The following is a 19,749-nucleotide window of genomic DNA, read 5'->3' on the forward strand; positions in this document are numbered from 1 at the left end:
TATCATGTCCTGTGAACATGCGCATGAAACCTACGGTAGGGTTAAACTATTTTTTTAAGGCCTTAATCATACCCCTGAAAGTAAGATGATATTTTCTTTGTAGTTATGCCCAGATCAGTAACCGAATAAGTCAGTCTAAGATTGCGCACCTGTCGACACTGTAGTCAATCAAGTAGCCCTATCAGTGATAATGAATTAATTCATACAATGCTTCCCGAACCTTTTCAGAACATGCGCGGAACCAGAGATTTTTTAGATAAAAGTTCAAGAAAAAAAAGGATGTTTCTGTCCATCACTGGTCATTTTTTGTAAGAAATTTGCGTAACTTCAAACAAAGTAGATTTTCAACACCTGGAAACACACTCATTGGAACCGCCAATGCTTTAAATGTGTTAATCTTATTGTGATTACTAGATGTTTTCTTTCCTCACAAGTTTTTTAATAAACCATCATGTTTAGACAATGTCTTGGCTGTCCGTTTTTTTAAATTTATAATGGTTTAAAAGTTGAAGTGTAATTAGATATAATGACTTCATGTATGTGTATAGTAACCTCCTCTGTATGTGTATAGTAACATCCTCTGAACGAAGGTTATATTAAGAGTTACAGTGCTTTCACATATTCTGACTTGATGAGAAGAGAAGTCGAATAACTGTAGGCAACGATGTTTAATACCAGTATAATACTATTTTCTTCCACTTTTTTTAGCTCCAGAAATAAAATTCTTACTTTTACACTCTTGAACCTTTTAGAAAATTCAATCGAAGTAGTAATTTAAAGAAAACAAAGTAAACGCAGGCGCAATGAATATTATAACGATTAAGAATTGGAAAATTTATGTTATTTTTCAATAGACAAAATTTTTATCATAGCCAATTCTTATAAAAAAAATTAATCTTAAAACAAATTATTATCTTTAAACATGAGAAAAGTAGCTCTGAATTTAACTGAATATGGGCGTGTCAATATTTTTTATTCATTGAGATATAACAAACTTATTTTAACCAATCAGATTACAACATTTATCTCAAATTAATGTATTTAGAAATAGAGCTCGGTTTATTTTAGATATCTACCCGAAAGAAATTAAATTGCGCCATTTCTTGACCTAGACATTTCAGTAGAAAATGACGGTGTGTTCACCTTTCTTCAACATCTAATAATTAGACTAAAACAACATTCAATTAAGGTAAAGGATTATGTGGCCCTCAAAAGGGATTTATTTGAAATTTACCTGTACTTTACCTTTCCCAACATAAAAACATTTTAAATAATATCCTTGACAAGGGTATCAAATATTCCTCTTTTTGTAATATTTTTATTACATATTTTTGTCTGCTTTTGCAGGAATTTAAGGTAAATATTTGACTTCATATTTATAATAAAAAAAGTTGAAAAATATTTCTTGCAATAGTAATTTTATTTTTACTTTTTTTTGTAATAATTATAAAATGATTGCATACAACTTATTATAATTTTGAATAATTTATTTGGTTTTAATTCTATTCAGTCATGATCACTGAAGTTTAGCCCGTGTCATTATCATTTTTATATCATTTATCTAAATCAGATAAAAACAATCAAGAAATGTCTGTCAGTAAAGGTACATTAAACAAGTAAACTACAATGACAAGAGCAATGCTTAAAGCGTACTTTCTAAGGGTTCTGAAATGGATTTTTTCTCGAACTTTTACATTTTCAACATTGCAAAATCTTTTAGAAATATAAAAAAATAGTTTGGCTGAGTTAGACTGGAGTTCAATGGATATCAAGGGGTCTGTTTGTTCGCCCGTCCCCACTTCTAATCAACAATCTGATACCGTAAAATGGAATTTTCTTTCAAATGTGGCAACATCCCTTCAGCACCTTCAGCACCTGCGTATGGAGTTTTCATATCACAATTCATACGTTATGCCAGAGCTTGCTGAAACTACGCAGACTTTTTGTATCGCGCTAGAACTCTAACAAATAGGCTTCTGGAACAGGGTTATGTTGCTACAGGATTGAAGTCATCACTACAGAAGTTTTGTGGTCGTCATCATGAACTCGTGGATCGTTATGATGTATCCATCAGCATCATGAAAACTGATTTATTCAACGGGTCATAGTTTATCTTTCCTCGTTTGTCTACCCCGCACTTGACTTTTTATGAGCAACTCGGCGGGTGTTTCTAGAAAAGCAGAGGACGCTTACCTTACCGGTGCACCCGGTCCATGCTCCCAGTTTTTAGTGGAGTCCGAGTTGCTCATTTACTTTTGTTACTTTGTATGTATAATTTTAGTTACTTTATGTTCTTTGTTGTGTGTATCTGTTTTCCATGTCTGGTCTTTGTCCCTGGATTATATTCTTTTGATTACCGCTATAACCTTGGTTCCCTTGATTACTCTTTGACAAAAATCCAAGACGACTACCTCTTGGACTTAATCACATTAGAACCAAACTCTATTCTATACCTCTCTCTGTACTACACTCCCTTTACAAAACAAGTCTTGACACCCCTTTTTCTGACCCTTACTCATCATTATACAGGTATGTTGCCATCATTTTGGATATTGGTTTCTCTTTAAACCAGTTTGTGTGAAAAGTCAAGATGAAGAAAAACGATTATTCCTTCCACTACCGTTTGTCAACAAAGGTATAGATGCAATTAATTTAGCTAACATCTTCCATCACAAAAACGTTACCAACAAAATTCCCCCATATTTCAAAGACAAATCAATACCGATTATTTCATATTCCTATACTTCACCCATTGCTTCCAAAATTCTCAGTTATAAAACGCTACTGCAGAACCTCGAGATTGAGGTCTTCAAGGCTAAACCACCTGACCGTTCTTGCAAAAAAACTCTCCATGCAAATATGGTCCTTCCAGTCACTTCGTTACGTTGCGTAATATCCTTTCTGAAGGTCCCAAGTACCTTGAACCACGCTTCAAAAATTAGAATTATAACTTTAAAGTTCTTATGGATGCCGTGGAGTACTACACGAGAAAATGGATGAAACGAAAACAAGAAGACATTGATTCTCAGAGTGGTTAAAGGCCGTGAGGTCTTTAATTTTGAAACAAATGAAAGTTTTAAGTAAGTCAATGAGTGCGAATGCTACATCAGTTTTCAAAGACCCCGATGTAGCAAAAAACATTGTCTGCTATATATGACAAATATGTTGTCGTACCAGCAGACAGAGCCAAAAACAACATTGTATTTGTCTGCAAACGTTTTACTTTCAATGTTTATTATCAGAGGTAGACTTAGAAAATGATAGCAGTGATAAGACCTATACTGCTACCACACTATCCAAAGAAGAGATTTTGGAAAAACATAAATATGTGCTATCCTCTTTTGGTCTCTATACCAAAGACGATGATTGTGATTTACCGTCTATGTAGTGGATTTCTAAACTCCACAAGAATCCATACAAACAACGTTACATAGCTGGATCTGCAAAATGTACCAGCAAACATCTTTCAAAACTTTTAACTTCTATACTCACAGCTGTCAAAAAGGGTCTGCAGTCCTACCACAACACTTGTTATTCCCGTAGCGGTATTAATTCATTGTGATTCCTGAAAAATTCTAAAGATCATCAATTCATCAGTATATAATAGCATTAAAACCTATGTTTGTAAAAATTTTTTTTTACTTCTATTCCCCTACTCAGTTAAAATCCCGACTTAACAACATTGTACATCGTTGTTTTTCCAAAAAAGATGGTACACCTAGATACAAATATGTAGTTCTTGGTAGAGATTTCTCATACTTTGTTAGAAATAATTCCAAATCATCTTCCAAATATACAGAAGAAAATGTTCACAAAATGCTGGAAGATTTAATCGACAACATATTTCCCAGTGTGGTGGACGCGTTTTTCAACAAACGGTCTGCATTCCAATGGAAACAAATTGTGGTCCTCTACTTGTTGACCTATTCCTTCACTTTTATGAAGCTGATTTTATAGCTGATCTGATCCGAAAGAAAAAATATCGTTTAGCTAGCTCCTTTAATCTCAGTTTCCGTTATATAGATGACTTATTATCTTTAAACAATCCTAATTTCGAGAATTTGATACACCGCATCTACCTTAAAGAACTCGAGAAAGGGTATATTACAGACACTATGAAGTCAGCGTCATATCTTGACCTACACTTAGAAATCGGTGGTAAGGGAAAACTATTGACTTTACGACAAACGTGATGAGTTTTCATTCAGAATTGTCAACTTTCCTTTCATCTGTGGCAACATCCCTTCAGCACCTGCGTATAGAGTGTTCATATCACAACTCATACATTATATCAGAGCTTGCTGAAACTATGCAGACTTTTTGTATCGCGCTAGACTTCTAACAAGTAGACCTCTGGATCAGGGTTATGTTGATTGAAGTCATCATTACAGAAGTTTTATGGTCGTCATCATGAACTCGAGGATCATTACGGTGTATCCATGTACGATGTACGAGTTCGAGTCCCGCGGAGGGAACGACCAAAAATTTGCATCGCAAATTTGACAGTTCTAACATCGTTGGGAATTTTTCAGACCTTTCTATACGTTTATATATCTTCCCTGTATCAATTTGATCCGACGGAGCAGTGTACCAAATAGAGTCGTCACATTCTGAGACGTTTATGTCCCTACATCGTACGTTAGCAAATATAAATTAGGATAGGGTACATCTGTGTTTTCCCACAGAGTATTGTGGTCTCATCTGAATGTACCAGGTGAACCGGGTTCCTGAATTGTTCCCAGTTAAGAGCTCACACGTTCTTCATTGTTTATAAGTGTATAACATACCAAAGAGTTCTTGGGGGAATATTTGAAATGTACGTGGGTTGATGGTCTACTACGTCACTCCACTGTGTGTTTTACGTAGAGGATTTTGTTTATTTTTCTGACGCCCAATAATACACGGGCAAGCCACTTCAAGCACGGCGGTCCATAACCTTTATCCGTTACCTTCATTTTTTACCTCACCCTGCCTGCACTGTGACCATTACATCCATAAAGAATTTTTATATAGGGCTTTCTGAAAGGTTTGCACCACACATCACCTAAGCTTAAAATTCATTGATGAAAATTGTGACATGGTATCCATTACTTTGCTCCGTGATCTGAGAGTGAAGATTTGTACAGCATATAATTTTCTAATTATGTGTCTTTTCTTTGAACCTTGTTTTCACAAATATAATAGTGATATTATACCCCTAACTGCATCCCAAGAAACTAAGGTATTTTTTTTAGTATTGCACTACGTCATATTTTGCTTTTTAAGCACTTGACGTTACTACTTCAAATCTCCAAAGACCAATTATTTCTAATGCTGGTAGTTTATACTAGAATGGTATTGTCATTCTTTGGTGTGATCTGAGCTATCATTCAGTAACTGCGAGCATTATTTACGTGGATATATCATTTTGGGTAAATGGTTTATGTTGAGGTATTCAAAGGAGAGAACTTGAATGACATTTATGACTTGTTTGTTGTTTCGGTTCATTTTTTATCTCACATTAAAGAGGGGTGGTATTAAAAGGGCTTATAAAGCCAGTTAACCCTACTGCAGGTTGCATTCGCCTGTCCACAATTAGGTGATGTTGGTCCTAAATTTGTCTTTGTGTCGTTAGATAACTTTTTAGTTTAATTTGAAAAATTGTCATCGTTCTCTTTACCATGGATTTTACAACTTTTCTTTTCGGGGCCTTTCAGAGCTTATTTCAAGGCGTGTTTACACTTATTAAAGACTTTATGGTGATCTCTAAAAGTATTTACTATTTTTGGATTTAGGTTATATGCTGGTCCATTTGTTGTGGTTCACCATATCCGTACTTCCTAGTATGATTCGCCTTCCTTTAATTAAGTTTGTTTCTATATACACAAATTAGGATTTCACATATGGCGTATAAATGCTAATATCTTTTTTTCGATGCTGCTTCTTCTGCCTCAATTGCTGACCACTCAGTTGAGTCTTATTTATCCCTCCTTGCATCTTGAGAATGATTTACTGATTGATCAGGCTGCTTTGTATTAGTCCGACACTCTGAGGCGAAGTTTTAGTGTGATGACTCACAGAAGCAAAATCACGTAGGTACTTTCAGTTTCTGCAGCTTGATAGTTTGTCACATAAGGGGTTATACCCCCTTGTGCAATCTTCCCCCTTTCTCACCCATGCCTAGGACCGTCCACGGTTGAGTTAAGCTTAAACGGTTACCTTATATGATTTAAGAAGGATTTCCGATTGCAAATTCATTGAAAGTCATGCTAGGAATGTATTCAGTTTATTTGCCCGTCTTAGTATCAATATCTTGAGTAGCTTGGGTAATTGTTGACTGGCGGAGATAATTACTAGGTATGCTAAGCTTTTTTAACAGCCTGGATTCGCTTTAGGATTGATCCACGAAGTATTATTGCAATGTCACCATGCCTTTTTAAGATAATTTTTCATGGTGCTATTAAAAGTGGTTGCAAATTTATTCATCTTTTTGTGTCTTATTGTACTTTCACTGCAAAATGTCAAAGGTAACCAAATAGACACATACAGTAGCCAGAATAAATAACTGACATAGTAATTCTTCTTAACAGCCAGTACAGATACTCTTCATAATTATCCGTTACAGGACAAGTCATTACCTAGCGTAGTGTGAGTTGTTCTTTGTAAAGCATATCTATCCCTAACAAGAAAATATTGTCAATAAAAATAATTTCTAACCTCTTTTTGCAACTGGAATATTGTCCATGCACTTCGATCTAAATACATTGCTCGTATATTGGAAAGAGGTAAAGCTATTGATATTGATTGATTGATCGTTGGTTGGTGTTAAACGCCCAAGCAGCAATATTTCAGCTACATCTGGGCGATGAACATGAAATGGATGACAAAATGAACATGAAATGAAAAATGAGATGGGACATAAGGATAATGGGGTCGACAAATTTGGATTGCCACTGGAAAAAGGAGAGGGGGATAGGGTCGGGCAATTTAGCCTCCTGCGGCGGATCGCAAAGGTTCTTACTCCTATTGTATACATTGTACCACTATGGTTTGCGGTCAGGTTTTCTGTATTATGGCCTGACAACCCCAGCATGTAGGATGCCTGAGGTACCCCATTCCACCACCTGGGGCACACAACCCAGTTGCTATGTGGGCAGAGTGCTAGCCCCTGACCAGGGTTCTGGGCACTATTTAATCGCCTTTTACTTCAAGCTTAGCGCTGCTACGGGTCTTTTCTTTTATTTGAATCTTCCTTTTCTTTCTGTTTAAAGGCTAACCAAGCCTAAACGTCTACCGTTGAATTCTTTCTTGTAAAGCAATTAAACCAAAGGTTCGTGACCTATACTTTTTGATGAATCGCAAAACTGACAACATCACACAATTAATTTATACATTTTTCAAAGATAATAGTACGTTCATCATTAGTTTAGAATAACTGTATGCCTAAATTTCTATATCTGTCTAATTTAGGTGAACTAAGGAGATTTCATTATAGAAGAGGAAGTCTCCTTCAAGACGGTTTGATGTCTGATCCAATTAAACTATGTTTATCAGTGAGTTTCTCCACAGATTCTTTTTCATCTCAGCACTCTTCTTCCTTCAGATACACACGTTTTCTACAACTGCACCTAAAATCTTCAAAGATCAACGTATATGGCAGAATTTCAACATTGATGGATGCAAATCTGAATCTGACTATTCCAACCACAAACATCCATTCCGTTATAATCCTGCCGGTAGGGTTTGAAATCTTTAAGCTTTTGAATATCATGGAAAACGTTGTTATAGCTAAATGTCATTGATACTAGAAAGAAATCATCTATTTTAATGCCATAGTGGGTTGAATCGAGGACTTAGCTACAAAATGGACCAAACACGAGAAGGAGGAAATCGACATCCTCCTTGCGTGTTTGAGAATAATAAAAGAATCAGTTTCTTAAAAAGTCAAAGATTTCAAATGCAACTTAAATCTTAAAACATAAGACATCTTTCTTTGTATTGCGCAAGGTTGATTTTCTCGATATGTTTTGGGGGTACTTCTTTTAAGCAATTTATATTTTGTATAAGATTCCATGTATTTGGCTCTTATGCTGCTGAGGAGGGGCTACTTCTTGGAACACGTTCGTGAACAGCATACCGAAACATTTGCAAAATTTAAATACATGTAATTGATGTGTAATTTATAAAAAAAGTTAAGTCGGAACTATATACAAGCTAATTCAACAACACCTCCAAAAGAAATCGAAATAGACGGTCTTTTCTTTCTTTAGTGTTTATATTCGCAGCTAAAATAGAAAAAAAATTAAAAACGCAGAAGTCTGCCTTTTATCTTTTATCACGAAATAAACAAAAACATACGAACCTGTGACTTGCAAAACAACTTTGAATATCCAATAGATGTTTTTCTTTTCCACCAAATGACCTTCTACGAGCAATGAGGTGGGTGTCTGGTTAGAAGCAAGAACTGTTCATCACTGAGTTTATCATCGGTTTTTAGTGGAGCCGTACTGTTCGTTTCTTTGTAATCTTTTTGCTTTCTTTGTGTTGTAAAGCTTATTCTTCGTCTGTTTGGCATTCCCGGATATGTTTTGTTAACAGATTTTTCCTTGTTCGGCGTGGCGTCTTTTGTCTGTTTGATATTCCCTGGCTGCCTTGTTTTGTCGACATATTTTCCTTCTTTGAAACTTCAATATGTATTATGTCTCCTCTCGCCTACTCACTCATGTTACCAGTCACATACAGGATACAACCATACACAGATAGTAAGAGGTATGAATTTCTCAAGGATGCAGTATGACCTTGTCTTATCCAAATTGCGACTAATTTAGGAATCAAAGAAAATGCAGCATGGATTCTTGTTAAATTTAGTAGATGCGCTTCTCTCAAGATGTGTAAAACTACTGCCATTACATGGCATAAACTCTTGCGGGTTTTGGACTTTAAATGTGTTGAATAAACTTGCCACAATTAGGATACTCAGATTTTACCCATCATCCCTTTCATTCTCACGTTTATATTCTGTTTTATAAAATATTTCTTTAGACATAAATCAAACAATTGGGAAATTCATTTTTTTCATCATGACTTGATTCATGTTGTTATATACTGGGAGTATTTGATTTTCGATTTTGCAGATTAATGTCCTGGATTTTGATTTCCTCCTTTGGTGTTTTTGTTTGTTTGTTGTTGTTGTTGTTGTTTTTGTTGTTGTTGTTGTTTTTTTTTTCATTTGTTGGAAGGTCCTATTCTAAAATTACATTTACACTATTAGTAGTGATCAGATTTTTTACTTTTTGTGTATTTAATTGCTCTTTGTTGGTTTATATGTTTTGTATTTGTTTGTTTTTGTTGTTGTTGTTGTTTTAACATATGTTTTGCCTTGTATTATTCTGTTTGTATAATATACTAGTAACTGTTCTTGTTCCTTTCGTTGATTGGTGATGTTCAAACCCTTTTTTGTACCAGAGACATGTTTGCATGTTTAACTTCTTCACATTTGTCGATTTCTGTGTTAGATTATTTTTTATTATTATTATTATTATTATTATTATTATTATTATTATTTTGTTTTCTTTTTCCAGAAAATTTTCAGAAAAAAAACTTCATAATCTTAAATTTCTTCCATCTATTTCATATTTCATATATATTTGTATAAACCTTCTGAACTTCAATTCTTGGTGGCATGGTTTTGTGTATCATGATGGTATCGGGTAGAACAGTAGAGGATTTGCACTGCCACACTTGTACTGCATGTACTTGTTTATATTTGCACATACATTTTCTATATTTGCACCTACTTTTTCTATATATGCACAAACTTTTCTTTTTATGCACATACTTGTCTATATATTCTCATACTTTTTCTTTATATGCACATACTTTTTTCTACAGTTTTTCTATGCACATATTTGACTTGTTCTCCCTGCGTATATTTTTACCGGATTTTCTTGGAAGTTCTTCATGTGGATAATCTGAAAAGGGCCGGGAAAATATTCCTGTGTTGGATTTTACACTGAAGGAAGAAGGTGTAAGCGGCACAATCATTAAATTGTTTCATGCTTGTATAGTTTATTTTCTTTACAGTGTTCGCTTATGTTTCTAGTTGAAGTTCTCACAAAGTTCAAGATCATCTCAAATTTATGTTTCAATATTTTACTTCCGATAATAATTCCATACGTCTCAGGTGTTCAATTGAAAATGCAGTAAGTTGCGTTCACGTTACATGTATTTACCACTCTACATATTCAGTTTATGCCTAGCACTTAAAAAAGGTCATAAGTTGACTGAAAAGTTCTCTTGTGACGTCTTTAATTAAAACTATCGGTATCGTTGTACAATCCTTTAGTCTTATATAATTTTTGTTTGTTTGTTTGTGTTATATCGTCATGACTCAACGATCCGATTTACTGGTTGGTATCTTCCTTTAGACTATATCTAAAGGACTGCACAACGATACCGATAAAGATGACAATACACAATAATAAAACATAATGAGCTAATGTAGGACTGTATATGGACTGTGAACACAATTCACTACCTAATAAGTCTAAAGGAAGCTACCTTAAGTAAACTTAAAACTTAATAGGTATCGAGCCATGACGATACAGCACAAACAAAAATATTATATAAGTCTAAAGGATTGCACAACGATACCGATAAAGATGTTAATACACCATAAAAAAAAACAATTAGACTCATATGTATATGTATTATATACTTGGTATGGCTGTATTTTCATACCGTTGTAGATTCTCTACTGTCTCAACCGAAACCGTTAGAAGTTGTCCTATTCAGATACATCATGTTAATGTTCGCGCTCTAGATTTACTTACGAGGAAATATCACTCGGTAAACGAAAGCTATATTTTATGTAACTTACTTGGCCAAGTGGTCTGGAGCGTTGGGCATTGTGCAGGCGATGTTGCCATAGTTCCTTGCATTTCTTTGCCAGAATTTTTTTCCATTCATTCTTTCCTCTCCTCTATGATTTTGAAAAGTTTTTGTTCTGGGGTCAAATAGCTTTTTGTCTAATCGGGCGTGTGTCTCTTTCACATTATGGTGTTTTCATATGTCAGTTTTTTTTATCTATATCTATAATTTTGATTTCTTTCTTATACGAAAAAAACTCTCCTATTTTTCTTGTTATTTCAATCAAGAAAAAACAGTTAACACCCTGTAACATTATTTTGAGAATTGTTTTTGATCGTGTTTAGAGTTTCGGTATGATTTATTGAGTGTATTATTTCCACACAGAAAAATCAAAGACTGAAATTTTCAAAATCGTCAAATATTCTCCTTCATTCATTTTGGCTTACTTTCAACATCCGAAATGGCACGAATGCGATGATGCTCAAAATCGGGTGACTTCCGCTTAAATCTTGGTTCCCTTGATGTGATTGCGTGCTCTTTCGTAACCATGATGGTTTTTTTGTTTTCAATTACCCGGAACCATATTTAACAACTGGCACAATCGGCAATGGCTATATCGGGATCCTGATTTGGTCTATTTATAGACAATTTTGTAACGAGCCCCTGTGTTTGGATCGGACACGGGGCATATAATACAAAAATTCAATGCAAATCGATCATTTATCTTTTAATGTAAACTTCCCGTTCTCATACAAGTAAAAAAAAAACTTACATAGACATGTGTATGATATCTTTAAAGAGATACGTTGGAGCAATCTTTGGGTTGTTTATTATATTGACCAGGGAACCAGATTAGAAACCAGATTAAACAATTGGCAATGAATATTCAAATACATGTATATCGGGCCCGTGCTAATGTATATGATCTATACAGTCTTGTAAATTGTGCCTGAATCGGAAACTGGATAATGTTCAATAATAACCGATCATTTCATGTAAACTTCCCGTTCTCATGCAAACAAGAAACACACGTAGAACACACGTGTATGGCATTTAAGAGGTACATTTTTCATCTCACATGAAGCTAGAACTATGACGCTATGGAGGTGAACACGTCACAGATCTGCGGCATTACGTGGAGTATAAATATATAATTATGCAAATCATATGCGAATATAAAGTACTGAAATTACGAGTGCAAGAAGTCGCTAACAATATTAACGTAAATAGAGTAAACTGGACCAGTTTGTGAATTGCAGCGTTTGATAACAACTATACCCGGATTGAAACAACAGAAGATAGAATATACTGAAGCGTCAAATTTTGGGAAATCCGTGGACAAAACAGAGTCGGGAATACGAATATACAAGTATACATGACAATGCTATTTCAAACCATCATCGAGAAATTTTGCAACTATATGTACACACAAAGTTAAAGTCACTAAAAAGTAAAGTTAATTATTTCGTTATTTTACAGCTTAACAAAGTGTTTCTGTATTTTTTTTATCAGAAGCTGAAACTTCTATCATGACAAAAAGTGAATATTATAAAAGTCTGATAGATGAGACTGTAGAGGATGTAGATAGAGTGATAATTTCAGAAGGTAAAACTAAAAGCCGTTCAAGCAGTGATGCTATATATATATATATATATATATATATATATATATATATATATATATATATATATATATATATATATATATATATATATATATATATATATATAATTTTTTTTTTTGTGGGGGAGGGGGGGGGTCAATGAAGAATAGAGAGAATAGCTATTTACAGAGAAAGAATAAAGCTCGAGTTTTGTAATATGTAGTCGCACTGAGTTGATATCGCGTGATTCGCATTATCGTCTATAATATCTGAACCTGTGTTGGTTGTGGCGGGAATGTACAAATGACATGTATATTAGATAGTAAAAAGATTGTAATCTACTACTTGAATTCATTGCACATGTGCAGAATTAACAGCATTTCTAAACAGATATCACCCAAAAGAAAACGAAAACAATGCCTTTTATATTTTTATTTTAGTACGATTCGACGCAATGTAAAACTTTTTAATTTGGAAATTTGTGCAAAAATACGAGATACACTTACTCATTCTCGTTTTCGATTTTCAGGTCTCTAAAGTAAAGATGAAAATGAACATTTTGTCGTTGGTTGTTAAATCTCTTCATAATTATACAGTAAAAGTTGGGTTTGATGTTATTAGCTAGTTCTTGTCATCAAGGTTTTTTATATCCCCTTTAGTGTTTATGGCGAGGGTATACATGAGCTTGCTCGATACAGAGGCGTAGCATACAGATCTAGATTGGTACGGCGAGAATGACGCCTTGCCAGGAGATTCTGGAGACCTAAAATGTCCTATTAAAAAATGACAAGAATTTTACTTATGGCATGCCACACCGACGAAATTATTGATGTACCTCCGCGGGGAATTTTTGTTTTGTTTTATCCCAAGCCATATACCTCGCAGATGTATATGTCACGCATGTTGACAAAAATCAACTATCCCGAAGTTATCAATGATGTGTCTATAAACAGGGAGAGTATATTATAAATATAAAGTCCGTGGTTTAAAGCACAATTTACAACTAAATCAAATTACAGTGATATAGGAAACAACTATTATTATTGAAGGGAAACATAAAACAATCAGTAAAAACAGGCCAAAATATATTAAAGCCCAAAATAAAATTACAGAATATTATGGCAAGCAGTCGTGGAATTTATTCCCCATTTATTGATATTTAATAGCATGTTAATAAATATTTATCAACATGTGCATAAATGATTTATTGATATCAATGAATAGATGGATAGTAACATGTTGATAGATATTAATTAACATGTTGATATATCATTTATTGATATCAATAAACTGAACGAATTCTTTACATGTTAATAAATATTAATTAATGTGTTATTAAATCTTATTCCGGATTATGCATGCTGGGTAATATCCCATAAAATAAGCATTTACAAACACTTTTCTGACCACGATTAAACCACCTATAGTGGCACCCTCTTTATTAACACATAAATAATTCATATATTTATTGTTATCAATAAATTATTTAATAACATGTTAATAAATACTTATTACCATGTTGATAAATCGTACAATTTATTTATATTAATAATTAATTATTAACGTGTTGATATATATTTTAATAACGTATGGCAAGCCGTTGTGGAATTTACTCCCCATTTATTGATATTAATAAATATTTGATAACATGTTAATAATTATTTATCAGCATATGCATAAATGATTTATTAATATCAATAAAAAGATGAATTAGTAACATGTTGATTATATATTTATTAACATGTTGATATATTATTCATTGATATCAATAAATTGGAAGAATTATTAACATGATAATAAATATTAGTTCACGTGTTATTAAATCTTATTCCGGATTATGCATGCTGGGCAATATCCAATAAAATAAGCAATTACAAACACTTTTCTGACCATTTCATTTATTGATATCAATAAATGCTCTATTGACATTAATAAATAGGTAATAAATTCCACAACGGTTTGCCATAGAATATGATACAATGTGAACCGCGAGCAGGTGGACAATATAAATCAACCTGTGTTTTTAGAGAACTTCCAGACTTGATATATAGGTTATTTTGGTAGAAAATTGCATCCAGTAGCGGATCCAGAGATCTACAAAAGGGGTGTGGTTTACTTCAATAAAGTGATAAAAAATAATTTTACTTATTTTAACAATACAATCCTAATAAATAGCAAAACTGTATGATTATATATTGAGTTATATTCCTATATGAGTGTTTTCCATGTTTTAACATACAAAATTATGACAATTTCTGTGGTGTCTTCCTGGATGCTTGTAGACAGTCATGAATGAAGTCCGTCGGCATTGACCAAACTTTGAAACAATACATACATAACTTATCAAGAGGTGGTGCTCATTATCAATCATAGGTATATTGATGGTGTGCCTGGATGCAATATCCACTAATTTTGTGTAGCTGTATACGATCTTAAAACAAGTGACTGTGCTCTACATATACAAGTGTCATTACAAATAAATTTTACTCGATGTAATGTTATAGAAAGAGTAATCAAGGGAATCAAGGTTCTAGCGGTAATCAAAAGAATGTAATCCAGGGACAAAGACCAGACATGGAAAGCAGACATACACAACAAAGAATATAGAGTATCTAAAATGATACATACAAAGTAACAAAAGCAAATGAGCAACTCGGACTCCACAAAAAACTAGGAGCATGGACCAGGTGCACCGGTAGGGTAAGCGTCCTCTGCTTTTCTAGAAACACCCGCCAAGTTGTTCATTAAAAGTCAAGCCCGGGGTACACGAAAGAGGAAAGGAAAACTGACATGTTGAACAAATCAGTTTTCATGGCACCGATGGATACACCGTAACGATCCACGAGTTCATGATGGTGACCATAAACTTCTGTAATGATGACTTAAATCTGGTAGCAACATAACCCTGTTCCAGAAGCCTACTCGTTAGAAGTCTAGCGCGATACAAAAAGTATGCGTAGTTTCGGCAAGCTCTGATATAACGTATGAATTCTGGTATGAACACTTCATACACAGGAGCTGACGGGATGTTGCCACAGATGAAAGGAAAGTTGACAATTCAGAATGAAAAGTCAACACGTTTGTCGTAAAGTTTGGTCAATAGTTTTCCCTTACCATCGATTTCCAAGTGTAGGTAAAGATATGAGGCTGACTTCACAGTGTCTGTAGTATCGTTTATCTGAGTTCTTTGGGGTAGATGCGATGTCACAAATCCCCGAAATTGGGATTGTTTAAAGATAATACGTCATCTATATATCGGAAACTGAGATTAGAAATTACATTTTTAGCGGAAAAACAATCATTCTTTTGAATGAAATACATTTCAATGTGGATTGTCAATAAATAACCAAACTTTGATCAGTTAAGAATGAACATGTAAAATATTTCATTCCCTGTACATCATGTGCAAGAAATTACATTTTGGTGTACACTACAATAGGAGAGCCTTTGCTATGTCTTTAATGGTATTTTATCTCCTTTTTCGGAAAGTGTTAGAGTGTTATCTGTCGATTGGGTGTGTTTCAGTTAAAAGACACGCTGCCTTTCTCTTGCAGCTGCTGCTGCTGCTGCAAAAAAAAACCACCTTTGCTACATGCATGTCCACACAATCTGGGAGCCTCCAAAATATCAAAGACCCCATAATTTGTATACAAGGCTTCCTGGTACATTTCGACTTCGACCTTCATCTATGCAGCTCCACAAATATTTCAGGAGATTCTGATATTATATCATCATACAAATTACATATCGTATGCATATAGTGACTGCCCAGGGATATTTCAGGACTGGGGTGCTACAGAATCGAATCATGGTGGTTCAGAAATACTACAAAAGTCAACGCACCATAGCGTGCCCCATGTAAATATAAAAAAGGCAAATATTTTGAAGAAGGTCTGCACATTTTGTAAAATTTCATGAAGTAGTATATGTTTAGCTAGATGGAATCACAGGGGCTTGCTCCCACTATCAAATATGCAGTCCCCAGATATTTATACTAGTGGTGCTGCATATTTGATAGTGGGAGCGAGCCCCTGTGATGGAATTTGTTCATTCGAAACTTATGGACTGAAAAAGAAACTATTTTTTCCAAAATAATTTACCTCAAATTCAGAGCAACACTTAGATTAGACATAGACCTACACATTAAATTAAACCGTAGTTTTTTTTTTTTCAAGTAAAACGGTCGAGTAAATTCATCAGCTTTAACCGAAGGGAAGATAACTGTTGTGCACTTCTGAACAAAGAAAACCAAAAGTCCATCTAGGAAAGTTCGGGACATAAAATTTGATTTATTTCGACTCATTTACATGTAAAAAACAGACTTTTGTCGATTCAAACATCATGGGGCCCAATTTTTGACCAATAAATCACAGTGACTATATATGTGATACACAAAAAAAAATCCCCCAAAAAATTAGCAACTGCAAGTATTTGTTTGTGTTTTTTTGACATAAAATAAACCATTTAGTCAGGTTGTAACTCCTCCGTTATTTACTGACAAGTTTTTCTCCAATATATTTATAACAAACTGATGCGTTACGAGGTATGACATTGTTGCAATACTACGCAGTACACATTAAGCTCATAAGTTGAATGTACATGTAGTATATATGTATAGTTAATTACATAGAAAAAAAATCGCACAAATACCAAAACGTTCACTTAGCACACTAAATGTGTTTATGACGACTATTATTTTGACGAATCATCTTCATTTGTCTTAAACTAAATTTTAAACATAGTGCAATCCATCCTCCCAAGTCATGGTTTTGAGTACACCTTCGCTCCCTCAAATGAGGGAGCAAAAGTAAACTCAAAACCAGGGAGCAAAGGTGGATTCAAAACCCTAACTTGGGAGGATGAGTGGAATCACGAAGTTGGAAAAATATTCTGTCCCGACTAATGATTAGCCTTAAGAGAAAGATGTTATTAAGATCAACATATTTTTGCAAGACTGGGTCTTCATTGATATTGAAACACTTGTTTTCCAAAAGGCATAGTCTGTAAAACTATCGAGTATAGAAATTAAATTCACGACATCACTTCTTGGTGATAGACGGTGAATCCATAATGTACTTGACTTTTTGAGGAGATAGCGATATAGGTGATGAATATCATTATATTCTAAAATGGAAGTCCTTCATGATAAAAAAGAAAAGTATATATAGCTAAGAAGTTGTAGTAAATTGCAACATTTTAAAGTTCAATGAACTAATGAATACCACAAAAATCTAAACTTCGCAAGTTTTGTCAATTTTTCAGAATTATCAACAAGATCAGTCATTTACTCATCTCCCTGATTTATCCAACACACCTTAACCCGCATTTTTTATCTTGAATTGTATCCATCTCTCCTACCTTTTTGTTAATTTGCTATTTGTACGTCTACATTTGTTCCTTTACAACTGTATATTAAAAATCAGACTAAAGTCTTCGGAGTTGCTTATCGTCAAATATTGTCTGTCACTGATTTTGGCTTACTGTAAACATACGAAATGGCACGAATACGACATGCTCTAATATCGGATGACTTCCGCTAAAATCTTGGTTCTCTTTCGTAACCGTGATGACCCGAATGTTTTCAATTACTCGGAACCACATTAAACAACTGGCAATTGCTACATTGAATATATAGATATCGGGGTCCTGATAATATATATGACCTACATGTATATATAGTTAATCTAGTCAATTGTAACGAGCCCTTGTGTTTGAATTAGAAACTGTGTAATATTACATAAATTCAATGCTAACCGATCATTTCATCTTTTAATGTAAAGTCCCTATGGCAAGCCGTTGTGGAATTTATTCCCCATTTATTGATATTAATAAATATGCAATAGCAGGTTAATAAATAATGACATGTTAATAAATATTTAATAACATGTTATTAAATACTTATCTACGTGTGCATAAATGATTTATTGATATCAATAAATAGATGACTTAGTAACATGTTGATAAACCATTTATTGATATCAATAAATTTAACGAATTATTAACATGTTAGTAAATATTAATTAAATCTTGTTCCGGATTATGCATGCAGGGCAATATCCCATAAAATAAACAATTACATACACTTTTCTGTCCACGATTAAAGTACCCATAGTGGGCACCCTCTTTAATAACACGTCAAAAATTGATCTATTTATTGGTATCATTAAATGATTTCATCATCATCATCATGTATTGATATCAATATCTATTTATTTACGTGTGAATAAATATGTTATATTCATCTATATCAGTAAATGACAATTTATTGATATCAATAATTAAGCCTTAATATCAATAATTCATTGATATCATAAATTATTTATTGATATTAATAAATAGGTAATTCCACAACGGCTTGTCAAGCCGTTGTAGCGATCTTTTGGTCGCTTATGATATTAACCAAGGAACCAGATTAGAAACCAGATTAAACGTGTAAAACTGGCAATGAATATTGATAGACATCGGGGGCTGCTAAGAAATGTATATATTACCTATATAATGGTGTAACGAGCCCCTGTGCCTGATCTAGGTGATGTCCAATTCATGTGAACTTCCCATTCTCATACAAGTAAGAAACACACGTAGAACACGCGTGAATGATATTTCAGAGGTACATTTTTACATCGTATGAAGCTAGAACTAGAACGCTATGGCGGTAAACACGGCGCACATCTGCAACATAGCGTGTAGTATTAATATATAATTATGCAAATCATATGCGAATATAAAGTATTAAAATTACGAGTGCATTAAAAATTAGCAACATAGTTCATGACACTTGACAATAAAGTCCTTGTATTACTAATTACATATATTATTATTTAAATAGATCATAATCATGATCAAAAGCCTAGTAGACTTGCTATTATTATGATTATTATTTACTGATAGTTTTATATATGAAGGTTCCTATAATTGTAAATGTTAATCATGGTGCGTTTTTTACCCAGTTAAAGAATCGATTGATTGTTTGTTCAGTTCTATTCAGGCGATTAAAGAATCGAGGAAATATGTACATTGTACAAACAATCACAACACAAATTTTATTATTTTATTTGGTTATATTTACAATTTTCTTGGATTAAGATTAATTAAACCACTTAAATTGTGCATATAATTTTGTTTGTCTTTTCATTTTTCTCAAGAACACTAAAAATTCTACAACAAAAATGTTGTAATAATTAAATAAAAATTACCGAAATTATACATTCAACCCAAGTTTGTGTGTGTGTTTTTTTAATTGGATTAAATGATTTATTAGAAAATTGAATTATTGAACACCTTTGTTTAATCACGTG

Source organism: Perna viridis, chromosome 1 (genome assembly GCF_037379345.1).
Source record: "Perna viridis isolate PV_CMFRI_1.1 ecotype Kerala chromosome 1, ASM3737934v1, whole genome shotgun sequence".
NCBI lineage: Eukaryota > Metazoa > Mollusca > Bivalvia > Mytilida > Mytilidae > Perna > Perna viridis.